Source organism: Mus caroli, unplaced genomic scaffold (assembly GCF_978045245.1).
Source record: "Mus caroli unplaced genomic scaffold, Mus_caroli_1 scaffold_7, whole genome shotgun sequence".
In the NCBI taxonomy this organism is placed as follows: Eukaryota; Metazoa; Chordata; class Mammalia; order Rodentia; family Muridae; genus Mus; species Mus caroli.
In genome coordinates this window covers 43542138-43568782 of record NW_028227262.1, presented here as the reverse complement: position 1 = coordinate 43568782, position 26645 = coordinate 43542138, and the positions used below count along the sequence as shown (strand labels likewise).

At 39.0% G+C, this 26645-nt stretch overlaps 1 pseudogene; it reads right to left on the bottom strand.

The window, feature by feature from the left end:
* Positions 1-21240: 21240 nt before the first annotated feature.
* Positions 21241-26263, bottom strand: LOC110295734 (SURP and G-patch domain-containing protein 1 pseudogene; annotated as a pseudogene).
* Positions 26264-26645: the final 382 nt, after the last annotated feature.

Genomic DNA, 26645 nt, shown 5'->3' with positions numbered 1-26645 from the left:
GAGTAATGGAGACCAAATTAACCTCAGATGCTCACACAATTAAGGGTTGTTTTCAGAATCTTTTGAGCTTCTCTGATAATGAGTGTATTAGGAGAGTGTTTTCCTAATCAATATTATAACAGTCAAATAGATACTAGGAAACAATCCAAACTGAATGAAATAGCCCCCAGAACAAATACTTCTTAGATGCATTAATGAAAACACCCATGGAAAGAGTTACAGAGATAAAGTTTGGAGCTGTGAAGAAAGGATGGACCATCTAAAGACTGCCATATCCAGGGATCCATCCCATAATCAGCTTCCAAACGCTGACACCATTGCATACACTAGCAAGATTTTGCTGAAAGGACCCAGATATAGCTGTCTCTTGTGAGACAATGCCGGGGCCTAGCAAACACAGAAGTGGATGCTCACAGTCAGCTATTGGATGGATCACAGGGCCCCCAATGGAGGAGCTAGAGAAAGTACCCAAGGAGCTGAAGGGATCCGCAACCCCATAGGTGGATCATTATTATGAACTAACCAGTACCCCAGAGCTCTTGACTCTGGCTGCATTTGTATCAAAAGATGGCCTAGTAGGCCATCACTGGAAAGAGAGGCCCATTGGACTTGCCAACTTTATATGCCCCAGTACAGGGGAATGCCAGGGCCAAGGGGTGGGTGTGGGTGGGTGGGGGACTGGGGGGGTAGTGTATTGGGGACTTTTTGGATAGCATTGGAAATGTAATTGAGGAAAATACCTAATTAAAAATAAATAAATAAATAAATAATTAAAATCTGTGAAAAAAAAAAGAAAGGTAAACAAACGTAAATTCATGCTATAGTTGTATAGTTGACCTTTTTATGCACGTGGAATTTCCAAAGGACATGAACAATAATTTTTAAGATAACCTCTAAAACTTCAGAAAAGGAGTTTATATTAAGTGAGATAATCTGGAAATTTTTAAAGAGAAAAGAATGGGAAGTTACCTGGACACTGGGAAAGTAAGTCTGAGTGAACATAGCCAGTATCGTGTAAGAAATCCACAAGAAAATCTGGAATGTGTCACCTTTCTCCTGTTTCCATATTCCTGATGTATCTGTGTTATTGTCATGTAGTTACATAGCAGCTGGTATAACTTTAACTGATGTAAACTTGTATTAAGCTTCAAAGTATCTGGGACTTAACCTATGCCTGCTTTATCACTCAGCTGAGAGTCTGGAAGCAAGTGTCTTAGTTGTAGTGTGTAGCTTATGTTCCCCAGGCATTGAACAATTCTATTCCAGTGGAGAATCTTCTGTGTGCAAATTAATGGAGGATACAGATCCAACTTGTTCCTGCTTCGCAACACTTTTAAACAAGCACAGTAGTTACCTTTTGACCTGAGAGAATCTTCTGAAAGAGGAGATATTTATTTTGCCTCACAGTTTCAGTGGCTGAAAGCTTGGTTGATGGAGCCAGAAACCTGCTCTACAGGTTGTTCATCTATGAGAAAAGGATGAGAAGTTCCATTGTCTCATCTCAATCAACCATGTTCCACATGGCTAGAAAAAGATCCCACAGAAGATGGCCTAGTCTGCCATCAGTGGAAAGAGAGGCCCATTGGTCATGCAAACTTTATATGCCTCAGTACAGGGGAACACCAGGGCCAAGAAGTGGAGTGGGTGGGTGGATGGGTGGGGGAGCATGTGGGGGACTTTTGGGATAGCATTGGAAATGTAAATGAAATAAATACCCAATAAAAAAGAAAATACCTAATTAAAAATGTTTAAAAATGTTTTAAAAATGATATTTCATAAAAAATATAGTGCTGCATATGACCTACAAAAAAAAAAATCCCACAAATGAGAAACTAAGAATCCAAACTCAGGCACCAGTAGGGGACATCTCATTTTCAAATCAAAGAATCCCACCCAAACCCCAGAGACTCACTATTATCTCCATGTGCATAATGTCCTTGTCGCAAATTCACAGCCTAATAACTATTTCATAGTTCAAAGTCTGTGCTTAAACTCATGGAGGCATCTCTTTAAACAGTGAGTACCTTTAAACAAATATAAGAAGAATAAAACATATATTTCTAATACATATACACAGGGAACAGAATAAGCATTCCCATTCCAGAGGAGAGAAAAAATGGAGAGAAAGCAAGTAAAGATCAGAGCAAAGCTAATCTAAAGCTTATCAGGAACCCAGTAAACCCTTTTGTGGTACATCCAACATATGAGGCTCACATTGGTCTTGTCAAAATCTAACAGATGTATGAGGGAGCATCATACACTTCTTTTGTAGTCCATTCCACATTCTTGGTCCATCTTCAGTGAGGACCTTTTGTTTTTGTCAGCAATGTTCCTGTCCTTGAGATCTGCAATTTCCTGGGGTCTCTATCACACTTCCACCTCACTGTCAGTGCTTCATACAAAGTCATCTCGGGAATTCTGTCCAGGAAAATAACCCATTTATACTTATTAACTGCCTTTAAAGGCTTTGCAGTGTGAATATAGGACAACTTTTGCTAACACTGTTAGAAATAGGGCAGGGTTCTCAGAAAATTGACCACATAATCCAAAGCACTCATTCTTCTAATGGAAATGTAAAATGTTTGAGAACGGAATATAACTTTGAACACATTCTTTGATTATAGGCAAATGTTAACTTGGGAAATGGAGGAAGATTTCTGTCAGATGTTGTCCTTTAAAATTTTTTATGAGTCTATATGGAAGCTTATATCCTGAAAAACTAAGTCAGGCTCTCTCTTAGGACTGACATGCCCCTCCTGGGAAGAGAAAAGCCCCTTATAGGAAGAGTACATCCAAGGCTCATACAAAGGCCATACAGATTGTAGATAAAGCCTCTATTTTACAGTGTAAAGATTAAACTTTCTATTACAGTTAGCTCTTTGATAGAAAAGAGAGCACATTTCATTTATTTTTCCACCAGCATCGTGACTTGTCTTCCACAAGGCTGAAGAATCAGCACCATAGGAATGATGTCATGTTCTACTGCCAGCCTATATTCAACCTTGTTCCTTATTAGAATAACTGCTGCAACTTTCTGGGAGTCTGTGTGGCAGATGAACTTGAGAAAGCACTTTCTAAGTCATTGTGTGAGACTCCACCTGTCCAGGCATTGTCTCATCAAGTGAAAGTCTTTTCAATGTGTTTAAATTTCCTACAATGGAATCATTGATGTGTCTTGCCCTCCAGGTACAATTACTATAGGTGAATTGTACAAGATTTTCTCTAATGCGGATAATCCTTTTCATAATTACAGCCTCTTTGTCTACACCCATCTTTTTCCATTTCTTTCTGCCCCCAAATCCAGCTTCCTCTCACTTTGAATCCCCCCCCCACCTTTTTTTCCAATTGTTGACATGCATTTAACTTTGGAAGTATTCATGGTAGTTTGGTCTTAATTCCTGGTTGATGAACAATAATGAAAAGCATCTTTGGAATTATCCTTAAGGTTACTTGTTTCCTAGTATCTCTTCCACTACAGCTGTTTTGGCTTTTTCCATAGAATACACTGATAATCAAAGCAAGGGATATATTTTATGCTTTAGGGATAATTTTTAATAGAGATATTCTTCTGAATTAAGCCTATGGTTGAAGTGTATTGGACGATGGTAAAATAAGCCTTATGCTTATAAGTAAAATAAAATACTAATATCAACACTCAGAGTAGCAAAGGTGTGATGGTGTCAGATAACTTGTTAAGATTTTGTTTTATTTTGTATTATGTTTACATTTGTGAATCTGTGTTTGGGAATGCACAGCTCAGTGCAAGGGCCCTCAACCAATAGAAGATGTCAGAGACCCTGGAGATGGAGTTATATGAAATTGGGAGCAACCTGACATGGTGCTTTGTTTGAATTTAAGTCCTCTGGAGGAGTAGTTTGTTCTCTTAAACAAGGAACCATTTCTTCACTTTTGGGGGATTTCCTGAGTTTTGTTTTCATGAGATATCTAATGTCAATTAATTGTCTAACATGAAAACAAAAAGCATACCTTATCTTGAACCTAATAAATACTAATTTCCCTAGTAGTCTATGAACCACATTTGGACTTTAATTTTAGACATATTTTGAGTACTTAATTTATTCAATATATAAGATTTTACATTTTGATGATAATAATAAAACATGACTGCTACTCTTTACTAATTAAAATTATAAAGAAACAGACATAAGCATATAGTTGTATTATTTAGTATGCTGTTGTATTATAAGTGAGTTAAATAGTTCCATGAGAGAGCATAGTGCTAATGATATTAAGGGAGAGGCAAGTAGAAAGTTGATTGGTGCCTTACGGTTTTAAATTAGAGGCCAAGTTTGAATCTTGAAATAAAGTAAGGTGAGAAGAACAGGACAGAAAAATAGATACACATCTAAGAAGATAAGGCAAAAGGCAATTTAAGAATCACCATGATCTACACAAGACCCTGGGTTGAAAACTGAATGTATGTTAGTGTAGCAGAGGCATAAGTGAATAGATACTTGGGGCTGAGGAGATGGTTCAACAAGTAAGAGAATTTGCTGTTCTTGCAAAAATCCCAAGTTCAGTTTTCAGCACCTACATGGTGGCTCACAACTATCAGTAACTGCAATTCCATGATATATACATGATATACATATATATATATATATATATATATATATATATATATATATACATATATATGCAAAACACTTATGCATATAATAAAAAAGGAATAAATCTCTTAAAAATAAAATTGTTGGAAATTGTCAATTTTCTCTGTTTCAAAGGATCCTGATTTTCTGAACTCTGGTTGTTAAAGTAATATTATGCATTTAATTTATCTGTCACTTTAACATGAGCTCCCCCCAATTAGTTTCTTTTTAACTTAGTTGCATTACAGGAGTCTGACCTAGGTTTTTATACAAGCTATAAGTGCATTATCACTGAGGTGAACACCCAGTTCCCTGTTGTATTTTATAAATACTTGATGTATTAAAATGAAAAATATGCATTTGATTTTAATATCAATGTAAAACAAAGTCAGCTGAATGTAGTTAGAATCGTGCATTGCTAACAGGTGTTTCCTTGAGTTAGTATTCCAAAATATTCTTTCTCCCTTTGTGTGTGTGTGTGTGTGTTTGTGTGTGTGTGTAAGATTTTGATCACATCCACTTCAATTCTTCCTGGGTTCTCTGATCCATTTTCCTTCTAATTTCACATTCTGATCTTCAAAATAATAATCTACCATTTTTACTGTCACTTACATTTGGATTATCACATTGGGTCATCCAATGGGACACTTCCATATATACAGTAGACGTCCAGCAAAGGACAATGACTCTGTCATCCAGAACTCATCTCCTACCAATAGCTCCTCACCTAGGTTGAGGCCTCTGTGATCATTGTTACTCCATGCTTGAGTTTTTAAGTGGCATAATTGTATTCATGTCTTGGGCAAGTAAACCCAGCTGCTGTGAATCAATGAGAGCAACAGCCTGGTCATGGCCGGAAAAAAGAATTTCACAAGCATTTATTTTCATTTTCCAGCTTTTACGTTCTTTCTATCCCTTAGACTATGCTATTGCCAGAGCCTTAGTTTGGGCTGACAGTTGACAGATGCCCTGATTCACAGTTGATAACTCACTGTCTCTTTCCAAACTTTAGACAGTTGGGCCTCATCATTAACTGTAGCTCACTTTAATAAGAAGCTTCTTGAAGTATGGATTGGAACAACACCAATATCATCCATGAATATAAATATAAATAACATAAATATAAATATTCAGCTGGCAATTTAACAAAACAAAATCCATAGATTCTGCCCTTGGTCCTGACTTCCTGATTGTGGGTTTTGATCATATTTACAGTACCAGGCATGAATTTTGTCTGTGATGTGAGCCCCAAATCCAGTCCAGAGGGTAACTGGCTACTCCCATAAATAACATTGCCACCATTGCAGCAGAATACATCTTGCCTGGTAGGTGGCTATTGTACCACGTGGAGTCCAGTGCTGGTTAAGTCCCTTGATGTCTTTGTTCCTTTCACAGCCTTGATAACACTTTCTATACTATAAACACATTTCATCGGGGGAAAATATTCCTAGTCAGTTAAAGATTAATTTTTCTATGTCCTTCACTGAAAATATGTGGTATCTTCAGTATTTGTGTCTTACCATCTGTCCTGTCTTGGTATTTATCTATTTCACATAAGCTTGAGTCACTTGAAAAGAGGAAACTTCAATTAAAAAATGCATTCATCAGATTTTCCTGTTAAGGCAGGCTCTCGAACATATTCTTGATTGAAGATTGATGTGGTAAGGGTCAGCTCCCAGTGGGCAGTACCACCTTTGGTGATACTAAGTCCTATGAAAAGAAAGCAAGCTGATAACAACCCATGGGACCAAACCAATAAGCATGATTTCTCCATTGCATTGGCTTCATTTTCTGCCTCTGGGTTCCTTCCTTGATTTCCTGAACAGATTTCTTGTCATGAAACACTGTCAGCTTTAATATGAAATAAAATCCTTTCTTCTCAAGTTATTTGTCTCCATGGTCATTATAATAGTGATAGAAATCAAATTAAACCACCATCAAATCACAGTAGGCAACCAAGAACAAGGACAATGGGCTTCACTGTTTTAGGAACTTCTTCAGCCTGAATAATAATTCAGAAGAAAACAACTTATGCCTGAAACTGAGATTTTTATTTTATAACTAACATGTTTCAAATTTAGCAATATTCATTTATTCAGAAAAATTGTGTTTAAAATCTTTAAACTTTGAATAATCTTACAAAATAATGGGGCTACATAAAACTTCCTTATATGTCATCAGCTTGGATTAAACTACTTCTATATCACATTCTTCACACTTCTCAGTCTCTGTCCCTGCTTAATAGTTTAACTCTCAGAATCCCACCCACATCCATTCATATCACACATGTCCTATCACTACCTCTTACTATATTTTTTTAATTTGTGTCTCAAGATTGTAAATGCCCATGTAGTTTCTTTTTATAGATGTAGTTGCAGAATTTGGATAGGGAAGCAAAGGGAGAGTTGAAGGGCTAAATTTAATAATAATAATAATAATAATAATAAATAATAATAATAATAATAATAATAATAATAATAATAATAAACTTCATGCTTTGTGTAGACATTTGTTTTGAATTTTTACTCCTAAGTAACTATGTCTGTGCCAAACTGAAATATGTTTCTCTAAATGATGTATTTTGAATGCTGATATCCAATGTCTCAGAATGTAACCTATTTGGGAATAGAGTCTTCAGAGTCATTTAAATAAGTTAAAGGTAGGCATATGAGGAGCATCCTCATACCATGGAAAATCTAAACACAGAAAGAAAAACACTGAAGTAAGATAATATGAATGCACACCGTAGACATTTGAATGAGGTCTTCCCTAGAGGCTTAAATATTTAAACAATTGTCCCTGGTTTGAGGGGCTGCTTTGGGAGGTTTAGTAGGCACGACCTTGTTAGAAAGGAAGTATGTTACTGGGGTCACATTTGAGTCTATTGATTCTTGTGCACTGTCCAGTTCAGTCTCTGGATTATCCTTGTGGTTAAAGATGTGAGCTTTCTTCTTTCTGCTTCTCGTGACATGTCGGCCTCTTACTATTATACCTACACATGCCTCCAGAACTGTAAGCCCAAATACACCAGTGCTTCTATAAATTGCTTCTGAACATGGTGTTATATTGCAGCCATTGAATGGAACTAATCCATACATGGAGAAATGGACATATAAGTCAAAGAAAAGAAAAATGGATCTTCTTTGATCTTCAGTAAAAGGTCTACCTGCCCAAACCTTCAAGACTCCTCTATTGTAAGACATACATCATCTAATGTGATCTTGTAACCCTGGTACAAATATTTAATTGTGGAAAATGTCACCAAATCTGTTGGGTCCTTGGTGTGTAAAGTCCTCTGTATACCTGATCTCACCCTCTGTTTGATAGGCAGTGGAAGACCTGGACTGTGACTGCTAAGTAGATGAAATGTCACCAGGTGCCTCCCATTTCAAATGTAACTCATGCTCAGGAAGAAGTTTCATAAATACCTGTAAAGGTTATTTGTCAGGCAATTGCCAGTTGTCAGTCATCTCCCAATTACTCATCTATGAATTATTCAGAGCTGTTTTAATCTCAGACTGATTTCTCTCTTGCCTCCCAGCATAGATTTGATTTCACTCTCTGTTCCAGAAATGAATGCCTGCTTAGGGAATGCACTCTAATCTTAATATTGGCTTAAATAAATACTTTAAAATGCTAGAACTATTTCTAAGAGAAATTAATGCATTTCCAAAGCTAAGCATATATCATCTCTGCACTATCAGCTGCTTTGGATTACTTAATAAGCCATGGCTTATTTCCTTGATAACCAAGAAAACAATAATCCCTGTGCTTACACTTTTTATAACTTTAGGTTATAGATTTTTAATCACCAAGTGGATGGATTTCGTTATATTTTTAAAAGTGCTCAGGGTAGCATTGGAATGCTTGCTAGACAGGTTGGTAAACAAGACTGAATTTTGTCCTGAAACTACTTTGTTTGTGCTTTCAGCTGTTAATAATTCCTCACTCTTTAGTGACTGCCATCTATCTCTGATACCCAAGTCATGGTATATTTTAAACTGCATCATAGAATATACCTGCAGTCTCCTTAGATGTCTCCATTGGTCATGGTTTTATAACTGGTGCAAAATTGATGATTGCAAGATCTTTCTAAAGAATTCAGCATTGGCACTCTCCAAATTAATCTGAATCTTCAGATACTTAAATTTTCTTATATTAATTCACAATCCTTAAGTGGTTAGGTTCTCGGGCTTATGATTTAGAATACAGTGAAAGGAAAGCAAGTTAATATTAATTAGGAAGTGACTACTTGCCCAGCTTTTCTAACAGGGTGTGTTTACACTCTCATTTACAATGTACTTACAAATATTTTCTGTTTGGTAAAACTAATTATAATTAACACTTCGGCAAATTTCTCTGAAACAAATATGAAAGTCATCTTCTTCTTTCACAAATGAATATTCTTCAGTCTAAGAAAGTTGGTTTGTAGGGTCAAGTTCACAATAAATTTGTATTGGATGTAGGGTAATTTACACAATTGTAACAGTTAATTTAAAGATGAATAAATATTTACTATCTTTCAAAAACAGCAATATCGGATTCTAACATCTGATACTCTGTTGGTATACTAAAACAATTACTATTTCATCCACAAATACTTACCAACTTGGTAAAGTTTATGGTCTAGGCTTTGAAACCTGGCTTTTGTCCAGCTATATAAAAAAATAATATTCCCATGAAGCCCTGTTATGTAACCAAACATTTTTTATTCAGTGTAGTTGACCTCCTCTTATTTTGTTTGTTTGTTTGGTTGGTTGGTTGGTTGACTTTGGTACTGTGGAGAGATTTATTTAAATGCATCATTTTGCTGGTTCTTCCTGAGACAACCTTCATGAATATGCAACATGGCTGGTTGCAGCCACAGGTACAGTTTGGTCCCCATGGAGTTCGAGGAAGCCAGCTGGTACCCAGGAAAGAGAAATACACTATAAGGCATCAAGAGTGTATTTGCACAATTTATGCCTCATGGCTCAGTTCTGTCCAATATGTCAGCATATTGAGAAAGCTTAGGGGAATTTTAGCTCCTAGGAGAGTAAAAGGATTTTAAATATGTAGTAAGATTCATTATTTTTGAACTCCTTTCATGGTCCTATCACTAATTGCTGCAGACCTCTTGGCTTAAGTCCACTAACAGTTATGCCCTAGAGTTTAGGATGTAGGATTTATTTTCTTTAAAACTTTAAAAGGTATATTTTCAAGCATAACCACCTCAACTAATTAAGATTAAATTTATGTCTTTTATAATCTGTATATATGTTACTTCACCCATGAAAAGAGAATCCTAGGACTGGAGAGGCTGGAGAGATGGAGTGGTTGAGAGCACAGAGTTGCTGCTCCAGAGGAGCAGAGTTTGGCTTTCTGCACTTGTGCTGGGTGGCCCAGCATACTGTTAACTACTGCTTGAGAAGTTCCACTGCCCTCTTCTCATCGTCAATGGGACACAGATGGCCAAAATACAGACAAAGCCTATGCTTGAAAATTTATAGATTTATTGTTATTATATATTATTTTTTATGTGTATAGGCATTTTATTTGTAGGTCTGTGTGTAAACTACCTGTGTAGAATACCGTTGAAGGACAGAAGAAGACATCAGACTCATATGGACTGGAGTTCCAGATAGTTGTGGGTTACCTGGAGATTGTTAGGACCCAGACCCATGACCTCTGGAAGACTTGCCAGTGCTCTTAACCACTAAGAAATCATTCTAGCCTTCAAAAACGTGTTAAATAGGTGAACTCTGTGGCTGATAAATAAAATAAAGAACAAAATAAAGCACAATATTTTGTTTCCCCTCCAAAAAAATCTACAAACTCAGTAAAACAAAACTCTATGCTATCTTGCCTATCAGTACTTTACCCTCATTAATATTTTAAATCTCTAGTTCACTGAAATAAAATTACACTCTTTCAGGTGTAGGATGATATATGCTATGATCTGTGACTGCATATACTCAGAAATTCATCTTTAGTGCATTATTTTCTTTTCTTTTTTCTTTCTTTCTTTCCTTTCTTTTTATTTGTTTTTATTTTTTATTTTTGCTGTTGTTCTTAAGAGTTCTTAGCTATGGGCCCTTATTCTGTCCAGTAGGTTATAAAGATAAATATAACACAAATGTTCCTGACAGGATACAACTAAAGTACACAAAGGATTACTCATTCTTCTTCTATCCTGCTTCCACTGTAGACCAGGAACATGCTCCTGTGTAAATTTACTGTAAGCATCTTTCTACTTTTCCCCAAGGCCACAACAGTCTCACAGTGATGTTCAGTTACAAAGTTCTGGGATGAATTCAGACTCAAGAATCCTGTTACACAGGTAAGATGAATCTGTACTCCAAAGCTGAACTTCCCTTGTGGTTTTGACAGATGCTCTAAACTCTTCCGAATGGATGTAGACATCTGCAGTCCTTGAGTTGTGTCTGTTGATGTCTTTGACTTACATAAAACTTATGTATCCCAGTTAGTCATATTGTAGTTTATGGGTAACTAAGATGTTGCTGTCTCCATAGAAATCAAACTTAAGTCTGCAGTGTCATTGATGCATGGTTTGCATAGGGCAAAGTTAACTTTAAGAATTAAGTCCTTCAAAAATGGTTTCTCTCATATCAATAGTTAAATGTTGGGCATTTTTTCAGCAGTGTGTTGTGTGTTTCCTTTTCAGCAGTTGTGATTCTGGATCCCTGAATGTGTATACGTTTCTGAAAATATTAGATAATAGATTATTTTACAATGTGTATATAGATCTGATGATGGTTTTCTGTAGCAGAACCTATACATACATGAAGGATATCTGACATATGCCTCATAATGCACAGGAATCAGTCGAGTGATATCATTGCAACTACATACACACTGTTGTCCTTATGATCCCAATGTCAGTTTCATACTCTTGCTTCACAAGGTAACACAAGCTGTGTTTTGGTGGATTCTACTCTATTTCCAAAGCTCTTTATAAACCCTTGTCTTAGCAAACATTTTTAAAATTTAAAATGTACAGTCTTTGGAGCTGGAGAGTCATCTTGGTAATAATGATTTTTGCTCTTGCAAAGTACCTGATTTCTGTTCTTAGCAACACATGATGGTCCCTAACTATCTGTAACTCCATTGCCAAAACATCTAAACATTATTCTCACAGGTTTAGGCACAAAGCAAATAAGCAGAGCACAGACATGTAACAAGGCAAAACACTCAGACACAAAAATATTGATGACAGCTTTGAAAGGTTTGGAAAAAAAAAAGAAACCTAGCCTTTTTAAACCCAGCATTTTATATACATGGCACAGTGTTTCAGGTCCAAGTAGTCAAAATGTGTTTTAATGAATAATTTTACTATGTTAAGTAATAAAACACTTCTTTAATTGTTGCTAATATTTACTAGTACATTTACATATAATAAAGGGAGTAATTAATTGCAGGTTCTCAGAAAAAATAATTCTTTTTAGTAATAACTTTATTCAATCACATTTCAAATGATATCCCCATTTCTGGTATCCCCTCTGCAAACCCCCCAACATACCCCCTTCCCCTTTGCCACTGTGAGGTGCTGCTCTACTCACTCATCTACCACTGCCTCACTGCTCTAGCATCCCCATACACTGGGTCATCAGTTCTCCACATGACCAAGGACTTCTCCTCCCATTGATGTCAGAAAAGACCATTCTTTGCTACATATGTAGCTGGAGCCATGAATGTGTACATTTTGGTTCATGGCGTAGTCACTGGGAACTCTAAGTTGTCAAGTTAGTTGATGCTCTTCCTATGGGGTTGCAATCCCCTTCAGCTCCTTCAGTCTTTCCCCTAGCTCTTCCTATTCCCTGGGCTCAGTTCCATGGTTGGCTGTGAGTATCTTCAGTTATATTAGTCAAGCACTAGCAGAACCTCTCTGGGGAGAGTCATTCCAGGCTCCTGTCAGCAAGTGCTTCTTGGCATCAACAATAGTGTCAGGGTTTGGTGTCTGCAGATGGGATGGTGTGGGGCAGTCTCTGAATGGCCTTTCCTTCAGCCTCTGCTCAATTGTTTTGTCCCTGCCTTTCCTTTCGACAAGATCAATTCTTGTTTATCATTTTTGAGATGGGTGAGTGGTCCCATCCCTCAACATAGACTGTGCCTATGTACTGGGAGTGGTCTCTACAGGTCTCCCCTTTGTAGGTATTTCTGCTAATGTCATCCTCATTGGGTCCTGAGAGACTTTCATTTACCTGGCATCTAAAATGGCCATCTTACAAAAAGCAATCTATAGATTCAATGCAATCCCCATCAAAATTCCAACTCGATTCTTCACAGAGATAGAGCAATTTTCAAATTCATCTGGAATAACAAATACCCAGAATAGTGAAAACTATTATCAAGAATAAAAGAACTTCTGGGGGAATGAACATCCCTGACCTCAAGATGTACTATAGAGTAATAGTGACAAAAACTGCATGGCAGTGGAACAGAAACAGGCAGGTATATCAATGTAACAGAATTGAAGACCAAGCAATAAATCCTCAAACCTACTGTCACTTGATCTTTGATAAAGAAGACAAAACCATCCAGTTGAAAAAAGATTCCATTTTCAACAAATGGTGCAGGTTCAACTGGTGGTCTGAATGTAGAAGAATGAAAATTGTTCCATTCTTATCTCTTCCTATAAAGCACAAGTCCAAGTGGATCAAGGACTTCCACATAAAACCAGATACACTGAATCTAATAGAAGAGAAAGTGGTAAAGAGCCTAGAACACATTGGCAGAGAGGAAATTTTCCTGAACAGAACATCAATGGCTCAGGCTCTAAGATTAACAAATGAAATTGGGACCTCATACATTGAAAAGCTTATGTAAGACAAAGGACAATGTCAGTAGGACAAAACATGAATCTACAGATTGGGAAAAGATCTTAATCAACCCCACAACTGATAGAAGGTTAATATCCAAAATATTCAAATATATCAAGAAGGTAGACTCAAGAGAACTAAAACTAATTCTTTTTTTTTCCTGTTTAATATTTTATTAGGTATTTTCCTCATTTACATTTCCAATGCTATCCCAAAAGTCCCCCATACCCCCCCAACTCCCCTACCCACCCACTCCCACTTTTTGGCCCTGGCGTAACCCTGTACTGGGGCATATGAAGTTTATATGACCAATGGGCCTCTCTTTCCAGTGATGGCTGATTAGGCCATCTTCTAATGTATATGCAGCTAGAGACAAGAGCTCCGGGGTACTGGTTAGTTCATATTGTTGTTCCACCTATAACGTTGCAGATCCCTTTAGCTCCTTGGGTACTTTCTCTAGCTCCTCCACTGGGGGCCCTGTGATCCATCCAATAGCTGACTGTTAGCATCCACTTCTGTGTTTGCTAGGCCCGGGCATAGTCTCACAAGAGACAGATATATCAGGGTCCTTTCAGAAAAATCTGGTTAGTGTTTGCAATGGTGTGAGCGTTTGGAGGCTGATTATGGGATGGATCCCTGGATATGGCAGTCTCTAGATGGTCCATCCTTTTGTCTCAGCTTCAAACTTTGTCTCTGTAACTCTTTCCATGGGTGTTTTGTTCACAATTCTAAGAAGGGGCAAAGTGTCCACACTTTGGTCTTTGTTCTTCTTGAGTCTCATGTGTTTTGTAAATTGTATCTTATATCTTGGGTATTCTAAGTTTCTGGGCTAATATCCACTTATCTGTGAGTACATATCATTGGAGTTCTTTTGTGATTGGGTTACCTCACTCAGGATGATGCCCTCCAGGTCCAAACATTTGCCTAGGAATTTCATAAATTCATTCTTTTTAATAGCCGAGTAGTACTCCATTGTGTAAATTTACCACATTTTTTTGTATCCATTCCTTTGTTGAGGGGCATCTGGGTTATTTTCAGCTTCTGGATATTATAAATAAGGCTGCTATGAACATACTGGAGCATGTGTCTTTCTAAACAGTTGGAATATCTTCTGGATATATGCCCAGGAAAGGTATTGCGGGATCCTCCATTAGTACTATGTCCAATTTTCAGAAGAACCACCAGACTGATTTCCAGAGTGGTTGTACAAGCTTGCAATCCCACCAACAATGGAGGAGTGTTCCTCTTCCTCCACATCCTCTCCAGCATCTGCTGTCACCTGAATTTTTGATCTTACCCATTCTGACTGGTGGGAGATGGAATCTCAGGGTTGTTTTGATTTGCATTTCCCTGATGATCAAGGATGCTTAACATTTTTCAGGTGCTTCTCAGCCATTCAGTATTCCTTAGGTGAGAATTCTTTGTTTAGCTCTGAGCCCCATTTTTTAATGGGGTTATTTGATTTTCTGGAGTCCACCTTCTTGAGTTCTTTATATATATTAGATATTAGTCATCTATCTGATTAAGGATAGGTAAAGATCCTTTCCCACTCTGTTGGTGGCCTTTTTGTCTTATTGACTGTGTCTTTTGCCTTACAGAAGCTTTGCAGTATTATGAGGCCCCATTTGTCAATTCTCAATCTTACCGCAAAAGCCATTGCTGTTCTATTCAGGAATTTTTCCCCTGTGCCCATATCTTCGAGGCTTTTCCCCACTTTCTCCTCTATAAGTTTCAGTGTCTCTGGTTTTATGTGGAGTTCCTTGATCCACTTAGATTTGACCTTAGTACAAGGAGATAGGAATGGATCAATTCACATTCTTCTACATGATAACTACCAGTTGTGCCAGCACCATTTGTTGAAAATGCTATCTTTTTTTCCAATGGATTGTTTTAGTTCCCTTGTCAAAGATCAAGTGACCATAGGTGTGTGGATTCATTTCTGGGTCTTCAATTCTATTCCACTGGTCTACTTATCTGTTTCCATACCAGTACCATGAAGTTTTTATCACAATTGCTCTGTAGTACAGCTTTAGGTCAGGCAATGTGATTCCACCCGAGGTACTTTCATCATTGAGAAGAGTTTTTGCTATCCTCGGACTTTTGTTATTCCAGATGAATTTGCAGATTTCTCTTTCTAATTCATTGAAGAATTGAGTTGGAATTTTGATAGGGATTGCATTCTGTTGATTGCTTTTGGCAAAATAGCCATTTTTACAATGTCGATCCTGCCAATCCATGAGCATGGGAGACCTTTCCATCTTCTGAGATCTTTAATTTCTTTCTTCAGAGACTTGAAGTTCTTATCATACAGATCTTTCACTTCCTTAGTTAGAGTCATCCCAAGGTATTTTTTATTATTTGTGACTACTGAGAAGGGTATTGTTTCCGTAATTTCTTTCTCAGCCTGTTTATTCTTTGTGTAGGGAAGGGCCAATGACTTGTTTGAGTTAATTTTATATCCAGCTACTTCACCGAAGCTTTTTATCAGGTTTAGGGGTTCTCTGGTGGAATATTTAGGGTCACTTATATATACTATCATATCATCTCCAAAAAGTGATATTTTGACTTCTTCCTTTCCAATTTGTATCCACTTGATCTCCTTTTGTTGTCGAATTGCTCTGGCTAGGACTTCAAGTACACTGTAGAATAGGTAGGGAGAAAGTGTGCAGCCTTGTATAGTCCTTGATTTTAGTGGAATTGCTTCCAGCTTCTCACCATTTACTTTGATATTGGCTACTGGTTTGCTGTAGATTGCTTTTATCATGCTTAGGTATGGGCCTTGAATTCCTGATCTTTTCAAGACTTTTATCATGAATGGGTGTTGGATTTTGTCAAATGCTTTCTCTGCATTTAAGGAGATGATCATGTAGTTTTTGTCTTTGAGTTTGTTTATATATTGGATTATGTTAATGGATTTCCGTATATTAAACCATCCCTACATCTCTGGAATAAAACCTACTTGGTCAGGATGGATGATAGTTTTAATGTGTTCATGGATTCAGTTTTCAAGAATTTTATTGAGTATTTTTGCATCAATATTCTTAAGGGAAATTGGTCTGAAGTTCTCTATCTTTGTTAGATCTTTCTGTGGTTTAGGTATCAGAGTAATTGTGGCTTCATAGAATGAGTTGGGTAGAGTACCTTCAACTTCTATTTTGTGGAACAGTTTGTGCAGAACTGGAATTAGATCTTCTTTGAAGGTCTGATAGAACTCTGCACTAAACCCATCTGATCCTGGGCTTTTTTTTTTTTGTGTGTGGTTGGGAGACTATTAATGACTGCTTCCATTTCTTTAGGGGATATGGAACTGTGTAGATCGTTAACTTGATCCTGATTTAACTTTGGTACCTGGTATCTGTCTAGAAATTGGTCCATTTCGTCCAGGTTTTACAGTTTTGTTGAGTATAGCCTTTTGTAGAAGGATTTGCTGGTGTTTTGGATTTCTTTAGGATCTGTTGTTATGTCTCCCTTTTCATTTCTGATTTTGTTAATTAGGATGCTGTCCCTGTGCCCTCTAGTGAAGCTGTTTATGGGTTTATTTATCTTGTTGATTTTCTCAAAGAACCAGCTCCTCATTTGTTTGATTCTTTGAATAGTTCTTCTTGTTTCCACTTGGTTGATATCGCCCCTGAGTTTGATTATTTCCTGCTATCTATTCCTCTTGGATGAATTTGCTTCCTTTATTTTCTAGAGCTTTTAGGTGTGTTGTCAAGCTGCTAGTGTGTGCTCTCTCTAGCTTCTTTTTGGAGGAAATACTTTTATTGTGTCCCATAAGTTTTGGTATGTTGTGGCTTCATTTTCATTAAACTCTAAAAAGTCTTTAATTTCTTTCTTTATTCCTTCCTTGACCAAGGTATCATTGAGAAGAGTGTTGTTCAGTTTCCATGTGAATGCTGGTTTTCCATTATTTATATTGTTATTGAAGATCAGCCTTAGTCCATGGTGGTCTGGTTGGATGCTTGGGACAATTTCAATATTTTTGTATCTGTTGATGCCTGTTTTTTGACCAATTATATGGTCAGTTTTGGAGAAGATACCATGAGGTGCTGAGAAGAAAGTTTATTCTGCAGATATCTGTTAAATCATTTGTTTCATAACTTCTGTTATTTCACTGTGTCCCTGTTTAGTATCTGTTTTCACGATCTGTCCATTGATGAAAGTGGTGTGTTGAAGATTCTCACTATGATTGTGTGAGGGGCAATGTGTGCTTTGAGCTTTACTAATATGTCTTAAATGAATGTGGCTGTCCTTTTTTTTTTTTTTTTTGGAGCATGGATATTCTGAATTGAGAGCTGCTCTTGAAGGATTTTAATGTTGATGAGAATGAACTGTCCCTCCTTGTCTTTTTTGGTAACTTTGGGTTGGAAGTTGATTTTATTCGATATTAGAATGTTTACTCCGACCATTTGCTTGGAAAATTATTTTGCAACCTTTCACTCTGAGGTAGTGTCTGTCTTTTTCCCTGAGATGGGTTTCCTGTAAGCAGCAGAATGTTGGGTCCTGTTTGTTTAGCCAGTCTGTTTGTCTATGTCTTTTTATTGGGGAATTGAGTCCATTGATATTAAGAGATATTAAGGAAAAGTAATTGTTGCTTCCTAATATTTTTGTTGTTAGATTTGGCATTCTGTTCTTGTGGCTGTCTTCTTTTTGGTTTGTTGAAGGATTATTTTCTTCCTTTTTATAGGGCGTGGTTTTCTGTCCTTGTATTGTTTTTGGGTTTTTTGTTTGTTTGTTTGTTTGTTTGTTTTTTCTGTTATTATCCATTGAAGGGCTGGATTCATGGAGGGATAATGTGTGAATTTGGTTTTGTCCTGGAAACTTTGGTTTCTCCATCTATGTTAATTGAGAGTTTGGCTGGGTATAGTAGCCTGGGCTGGCATTTGTGTTCTCTTAGTGTCTGTATAACATCTGTCCAGGATCTTCTGGCTTTCATAGTCTCTGGTGAAAAGTCTGGTGTAATTCTGATAGGCCTGCCTTTATATGTTACTTGAACTTTTCCCCTTACTGCTTTTAATATTCTCTCTTTATTTAGTGCATTTGTTGTTCTGATTATTAGGTGTCAGGAGGAATTTCTTTTCTCATCCAGTCTATTTGGAGTTCTGTAGGATTCTTGTATGTTCATGGCCATGTCTTTCTTTAGGTTTGGGAAGTTTTCCTCTATAATTTTATTGAACATATTTGCTGGCCCTTTAAGTTGAAGATCTTCATTCTCATCTACTCCTATTATCTGTAAGTTTAGTCTTCTCTTTGTGTCCTGGATTTCCTGGATGTTTTGAGTTAGGATCTTTTTGCATTTTGTATTTTCTTTGATTGTTGTGCTGTTGTTCTCTATGGAATCTTCTGCACATGGGATTCTCTCTTCTGTCTCTTGTATTCTGTTGCTGATGCTCCTATCTATGGTTCCAGTTGTCTTTTCTAGGGTTTCTATCTCCAGCGTTGCCTCACTTTGGGTTTTCTTTATTGTGTCTACTTCCCTTTTTAGGTCTTGGATGGTTTTATTCAATTCCATAACCTGCTTGGTCTTGTTTTTCTGCAATTTTTAAAGGATTTTTGTGCTTCCTCTTTAAGGTCTTTTACCTGTTTAGCAGTATTCTCCTGTATTTCTTTTTTTAAAAAATATTTTTTATTACATATTTTTCTCAATTACATTTCCAATGCTATCCCAAAAGTCCCCCATACCCTCCCCCCGACTTCCCTACCCACCCATTCCCATTTTTTTTTTTTTTTGGCCCTGGTTTTCCCTTGTAATGGGGTATATAAAGTTTGCGTGTGCAATGGGCCTCTCTTTCCAGTGAGGGCAGACAAGGCCATCTTTTGATACATATGCTGCTAGAGTAAAGAGCTCCAAGGTACTGGTTAGTTCATAATGTTGTTCCACCTATAGGGTTGCAGATCCCTTTAGCTCCTTAGGTACTTTCTCTAGCTTCTCCATTGGGAGCCCTGTGATACATCCAATAGCTGACTGTGAGCATCCACTTCTGTTTTTGCTAGGCCCAGGCATAGTCTCACAAGAGACAGCTATATCAGGGTCCTTTCAGCAAAATCTTGGTAGTGTATGCAATGGTGTCAGCGTTTGAAAGCTGATTATGGGATGGATCCCTGGATATGGCAGTCTCTAGATGGTCCATCCTTTTGTCACAGCTCCAAACTTTGTCTCTGTAACTCCTTCCATGGGTGTTTTGTTCCCAATTCTAAGAAGGGGCACAGTGTCCACACTTTGGTCTTCGTTCTTCTTGAGTTTCACGTGTTTAACAAATTGTATCTTATATCTTGGTTATCCTAAGTTTTGGGTTAATAGCCACTTATCAGTGAGTACATATTGTGTGAGTTCCTTTGTGATTGTGTTACCTCACTCAGGATGATGCCCTCCAGGTCCATGCATATTCCTAGTAATTTCATAAATTCATTCTTTTTAATAGCTGAGTAGTACTCCATTGTGTAAATGTACCATATTTTCTGTATCCATTCCTCTGTTGAGGGGCATCTGGGTTCTTTCCAGCTTCTGGGGCTCAGAACTGAATAAAGAATTCTTACCTGAGGAATACCGAATGGCATAGAAGCACCTGAAAAAATGTTCAACCTCCTTAATCATCAGGGAAATGCAAATCAAAACAACCCTGAGATTCCACCTCACACCAGTTAGAATGGCTAAGATAAAAATTCAGGTGACAGCATATGCTGGCAATGATGTGGAGAAAGAGGAACACTCCTCTATTATTGGTGGGATTGCAAGTTTGTACAACCACTCTGGAAATCAATCTGGCAGTTCTTTAGAAAATTGGCCATAGTACTACCGGAGGATCCAGCAATACCTCTCCTGGGCATATATCCAGACGATGTCCCTACCGGTAAGTAGGACACATGCTCCATTATGTTCTCCTGTATTTCTTTAAGTGAGTTATGAAAGTCCTTCTTGATGTCCTCTACCATCATCATGAGATATGCTTTTAAATCCGGGTCTAGCTTATCGGGTGTGTTGGGGTGCCCAGTACTGGGTGGGGTGGGAGTGCTATGTTCTGATCATGGTGAGTGATATTGGTTTCTGTTAGTAAGATTCTTATGTTTGCCTTTTGCCATCTGGTAATCTATAGAGTTCGTTGTTATAGTTTCTATGGTTAGAGCTTGTTCCTCAGCTGAGTATGTTAGCCTCTATCAGCAGACCTGGGAGTCTAGCTTTCTCCTGAGTTTCAGTGTTGAGTACTCTCTGCAGGCAAGCTCTCTTCTTGCAGGGAAGGTGCCCAGATATTTGGTGTTTGAAGCTGCCTCCTGGCAGAAGTTGTGATCCACTCACCAGAGGTCCTAAGATCCCGTGAAGAGTCCTGTGGGGAACTTGGGGGTGTTTTCAGACTCCAAGCCCAAGGTGCCCTGGTGCTGGCACCGACCAAAAGGGACTTGTGACCCTGGTCAGGATGAGTTTTCTGCTTCCCTAATTAATTCAGTCTCAGGTCCCGTGCGATTGGATTGGAGCAGAAGTTGTGTTCCACTCACCAGAGGTCCTAAAATCCTGTGGAGAGTTCTGTGGGGACCTTGGCGGTGTCCGCAGACTCTGAGCCCAAGGTGCCCAGGTGCTGGCACCGATTGGAAGGGACTTGTAAAATTAATTCTTATTGCATTGTTTCTCACCTTGATTTCTCAGTATATAAAGAATCATGGTTAAAATAAGATGTGAGTTTTTGTTTGTTTTTGTTTTTGAACATTGGGACTTTAATACATAGCACAATACTTGTGACAACAGGGCAGAGATGATTGCCAGAACATTCCATAGTCCAAGGATGGCCGATCTGAAAGTAGACTCTGTGTTGCCTGAATATTCAGTAGTAGGTCCGTCTGGGGTTGTTCAGGGGTTGGGCCGGAATCAGTAGGCCAGCATCATCCTCTTGTGGAAGGCCTCGTACTCATCACCCTCCTTGGAGAGCTCAGCTGGCCAGTTGATGCAAAAACCAGCTCCATCTATTGTGGTGGCAACCTTCTTCACTGGGTTCTTGATGCCCTGGCCCTCAGTGCCCAATCCCTAGCCCTCTTTCCAGCCCATCTTCCTGAGCATCTGGTAGCCAGTGTTTACCACCGTCAGCTTAAACTCCTTGTATTCTGAGTAGTCTGGCTCTCTGCCCTCCTTCAGGGCCTTGAAGTTCTCCATGAACTCCTCCAGCTCCTTGGGTGGCAGAAAGTCACCAATGAAGAGCTTGCCCCGACCCATATATGTCAGCTGCTCTGCCCACTCCCATGTCTTGTCCATCTCCATGCGTCGCAGCTGGTGCTTCCAGGTGCCCAGTTCACTGTCTACCTCCTCATCACTGTCATAGCCATGCTGGTGTTGCTACAGTGCCTTCTCACACAGAAACTGCATGTCTTGCATGGCATGCTTGTGCTGCATAATCATGTCATACATCTGTTGCATTTCCTGCTGCTCGTTCAGCTGCTTCTTTTTTGCATCAGACAGCTCTGTGACACCCATCAGGCCCACAGGTTTCCCCTTCTTATAGCCAAGCCCCTTGAGATCCTGAACTGACAGAGGTGAAGGTGAGGTATCTATGTCCCTCTGTGCCAGTTCAGCAGGTGGAAGCTCCACTTTGTCCTCTTCAGGCCCCCACAGGCGTTTCCGCTTCCTCTTCACAGCTGCTGTGGTGGTGGGCTTCCCAGGAATGGATGGAGTGGGGTTGACAGCAGGTGCTGGGGCCACTGGAGTAGGGCAGACAGTGATAGGGGGCACAGTCTTTGACAGAGATTCTGGGGCAGACTTTTGCCACAGGCTGGGATTGGGAGCAGGAGCCGGGAGGGAGCCTGTTGAGCCCGCCTTGGCTTTCCAGAACTCCTCCAGCTTTTGCCTGTACTATCTGTACCCTTGGCTGTTGGGATCATAGAGAAAACTGAAGGCCTGATTTTCATGGTTGTTCTGGAGGGCGATGGTCTCCACTTCAGGACCCCTGTCTGCTATGAACCTGGCCAAATTTTCTGCAAGGTTCTTGGCCTCTTTGTCCTCTGGGGGTAAAACTTTCTGGGTGGCTGCCTGTCACTTTTGGGCTTTATTTTATTTTATTTATTTTTTTTTTCTGATCTCAGCCACCTTCCTTCTGTAATACAGGAATTCCCTGCTATTCTTATTCTGTAAAAATCTGAAGACTGGGTTATTCTTGTAGTCCTCCATAGCTACTTTCTCTAGCTCGGGGCCTCCTTCTGCCACAAAACCAGCTTCTCTATCACTCTCTGAGTCTCAGCCCCCTCTGAGGGTGAAACTTTCATTTCCAGTCACTTCTCATAGTCCCCCTCCTCACCATCATCAGGGAACTGGAAGACACTAGAGCAGTGACACTAGAGATATCTAGCTTGTGAGTAATTCTTCACAGGGCCAGTTAGGCTACCTAGTCGCAGGCCTGTTCGCTTCCTGAGCACGAGGGGTCTCTTCAAGGAGCTGGGTGTTGCCATGCTGGGAAGGGCCCTAGGGGCTGAATCTGTGCTTGCTTGTGCCTTCTGTAACTTCAGGAACTGCTCCAGAAAGTTGCCATCATTGACAAACTTGTTGGAGATGCAGGAGTTATGTGCATCAGCAATTTTCCCAGGATGAGGGGGCCGTGGACTGGCCCCTTGACTCTGCCTAGCCTTTTGTTCCATTCTGGCCTCAATCTCCCACTTCTTCTGAGCAATGAGCTCTTCCTTGTGGAGGATTTTCATATTCATCTTTCCAGACTTGGGTTGTACCATGCTGAACCACCAATTGACCTTTCCTGCACCATCCCCGTTGTCTTGAGACTCATCCCTATCAGGTATTTTTAATTGTGTGTGTGTGTGTGTGTGTGTGTGTGTGTATGGTGTGGGTATGTGCATGTGTTACTAAAATTTCTTTTCAGGAGAAGTCATAAAGAAAATCTATACTGAGGCATGATTCTGCCTGGTATTCATCATGAGAGCCTATAAATTTCTTGGACATCCTTAAAGAAATAAGGTGAAGATTTAGTTACAGACTTGTAGATGCTCCTCCTCTGCCAGCTACAACAGGAAAGCCCTTTTCCAGAAGAAATGAGGTTTCCCAGTAGCCACTTAGATAGAGACACTGCTCCAGGATTCCTCAGCTTATGCATAACCTAGCCAGTCCAGCAGACATGTAGGGCAGAGTTGAATAAAAAGACGGGTAGCAACTGGATACTCAGGTGGAAATCTCAGTCTCCTCTCTGCCTCTGTGTAAAGCTTCTATAAGCCTAGCTGAGATGATCTATTGCAAGTGAGTACATCTGAATACCCCAAGATGGTGGTGGTGGAGTACATCTGAATGCCCCAAAATGGTGGCAACATATCTAAATGTCACAAAATATGTTTGTGTGTGGGTTTGTGCATGCAAAGGTGCAGGTAAGTATGAAAGCCAAGAGAGAACTTTGGATACCATGAAGTGGGAGTTACAGGCAGTTGTGAGGTATGAAATATTTGTGCTGGGAGTCAAACTTAGGTCCTCTAAAGAACAGCACATACTCATAACAGTTGAGCCATCTCTTCAGCATCTAGGTTGTCTTCTCTTTCTATACGAAATTTCATAATACAAGGGCCTTAATTGAGATTTTTTTTTGATACTGTAAAGTGTGTGTCATCACAATTTAATTTTCGCTCCCTAATCTTGTAGGTTTAATTTAAAAATTTCTCGCCTAGTTCATCCTGGCAGAAATCTTTGCTTCATCTCTTCAGTGCCTTCTTCCTTCGTTTTCACTCTATATATTTACTTTCAGCGTCTTATTTCCTCAATGAGATACAAGAATCCAGTTTTCTTTTTTTCTTTTTTTTAACCAAGGAAAAACAAATTAAAAACTTATTAAAGCAAGCATCACCACTTGACAAGCCCCTCTGGATCCATTTGAGCTTATGACCATGGTGAGTCTTCAAGGAAGGTTTTTATTTCACAAGCCACTGAGCCCTTCCAAGCCACATGCTGTGTGATAATTAGGGGGTATATTATCTGTGGGAGAAACCCAGTGCTGAAGAAAACAGTGAATGAGACTATTACAGACAGACAGCTGTTGTTTTTCAGCAGTGCTTGTCTTCCACTATGATGCCTTCCAGATTCATTTTGAGGCAAACCCCTTTCTCACAAGAATGTGAGGCCAAATAGAACAGTATGCCATCCTGGCTTTATTGCCATATAAGTCATTGACATCTGTGTGGACTTTGTAAATTACAGTGAGTTTATATATTACTGATCATCACTCTTGTTTTCTTTTTAATTAATTAATGTATTTATTTATTAATTTACTTACAGTGCATACTTCACAAGTCCCTCCATCCCTCCTCCCCTTCTCTTCTGAAAGTGTATGCCTGACCCTGGACGTGTTCCCCCTCTGGCACATCAAGTTTAAGCCTGATTAGTCACACCTTATCTATCCCGCACTGGCCAGTCAAGGCAGCCATGAAGACTGAGCTGCCTGACTGGTACATATGTGTGGACGTGGCTTCCTTCCTGTCTATGTATGTCCTTTGGTTGGTGGCTAAGACTCTGAGAACTCCCAGTGGTTGAGGTTTGTTAAATCTTTTGGTCTTCCTGTGGTGTTCCTATCTACTTTAGGGCTTTTCATCCTTCCATCATCTCTCCTGACTGACCTTCCCCAGATGTTTGGTAATAGGTATCTGCATTTGTTTCAGACCTTTTCTAGGTAGAGCCTCTCAGAGGGCAGTTATGCTAGTCTCCTTTCTACAAAAATAAAAAGAATCATTAATAATGTCAGCAGTTGGTGCTGATCCATGGGATGGGTTTCAGGTTGGACCAGTTAATGCTTTGCCTTTCCTTTAGTCTCTCCAATATCCATGTATTTCTTTCAGACAAGATAAGTTTTGTGGGTAGGTTGATGTCCTTATCCTTCCACTGGAGGTCCTGCTTGGCTAAGATGTGCTTCTACAGGATCTGTGTCCCCACAGTTAGGTGTATTGGCTAAGGTCATATGCTTGGCCTCCTGGGAACCTATCTATCCCAGGTCTCTAGGACTTTCTAAAGATTCCTGCCCGCCAACCCCCTCCCCACAGATGCAGAATTCCATTCAGTGTCCTGGCCCTCTGGGCCTCTTGCCTGTCTCTCCCTGCTCCTATTCCTGCCTTCCCACTCTCCTCCAACTCCCCTCTCTCACCCATATCCTTCCCTCCCCCTGCCTTCTGTGATTATTTTCTTCCCATTTCTAAGTGTGATGTAAGCATTCTTGCTTGGGCCTTTCCTCTTACTTAACTTCCTTGGGTCTTTGGTGTTTATCATGGGTATGCTGTACATTACGACATATCCACTTATAAGTCAAAACATACTATGCATGTCCTTTTGGTTCTGAATTACTTACCTCACTCAGGATGACATTTTCTAGTTCCATCCTTTTAGAAGCAAAATTCATGGTGACTTTGTTTTTAATAGCTGAAAATTATTCCATCATGTAAATGTACCACGTTTTCTGTATCCAGGCTTCAGGTGAGAAATATCTGGGTTGTTTGTTATTACCAATAAAACTGCTATAAAAGTAGTGGAGCACATGGCTTTGGCATATGGTATAGCATCTTTTGGGTATATGACCAGGAGTAGGTCTTCAGGTAGAATTATTTCCAATTTTCTATAAAATCACCAGATTGATTTTCAGAGTGGTTGTACAAGTTTGCAATCTCACAAGCAATGGATGAGTACTTCTGTTTCTTACCATGCTTACCATGTATGTGCTGTCCCTTGAGTTTTTGGTTGTTAGCCATTCTGTTTGGTGTGGAGTGGATTTTCAGAGTAATTTTATTTGCATTTCCCTGATGACTAAGGATGTTAAGCATCTCTTTAAGTGCTTCCTGGCCATTTGAAATTACTCTGTTGAGAATTCTCTGTTTAGTTACTTCCATACTCCATTTTTTCCCTAATTGGGTTATATGGTTTGTTGGAGTCTAATTTATTAAGAATTTTGGAGAAGATGTTCATGGCTGAAATTGGTCAGAAGTTCCCTTTATTAAGTCTTTGAATAGTTGGGGATCAGATAACTGTGGCTTCATAGAATGAATTAGATAGTGTTCCTTCTGTTTCAGTTTTTTGTGAAATAGTTTGCTGAGTATTGATATTAGCTCTCTGAATGTCTGGTAGAATTCTGAACTAAATATCTGGCCTTGTGCCTTTTTATTTCCCCCGTTGGGAGACTTTTGATGAGCGCTTATATTTCCTTAGGTGTTATGGGACTATTTAAATAGCTTACTTGATCATGTTTTAATTTTGATATATTGTATCTGTCTA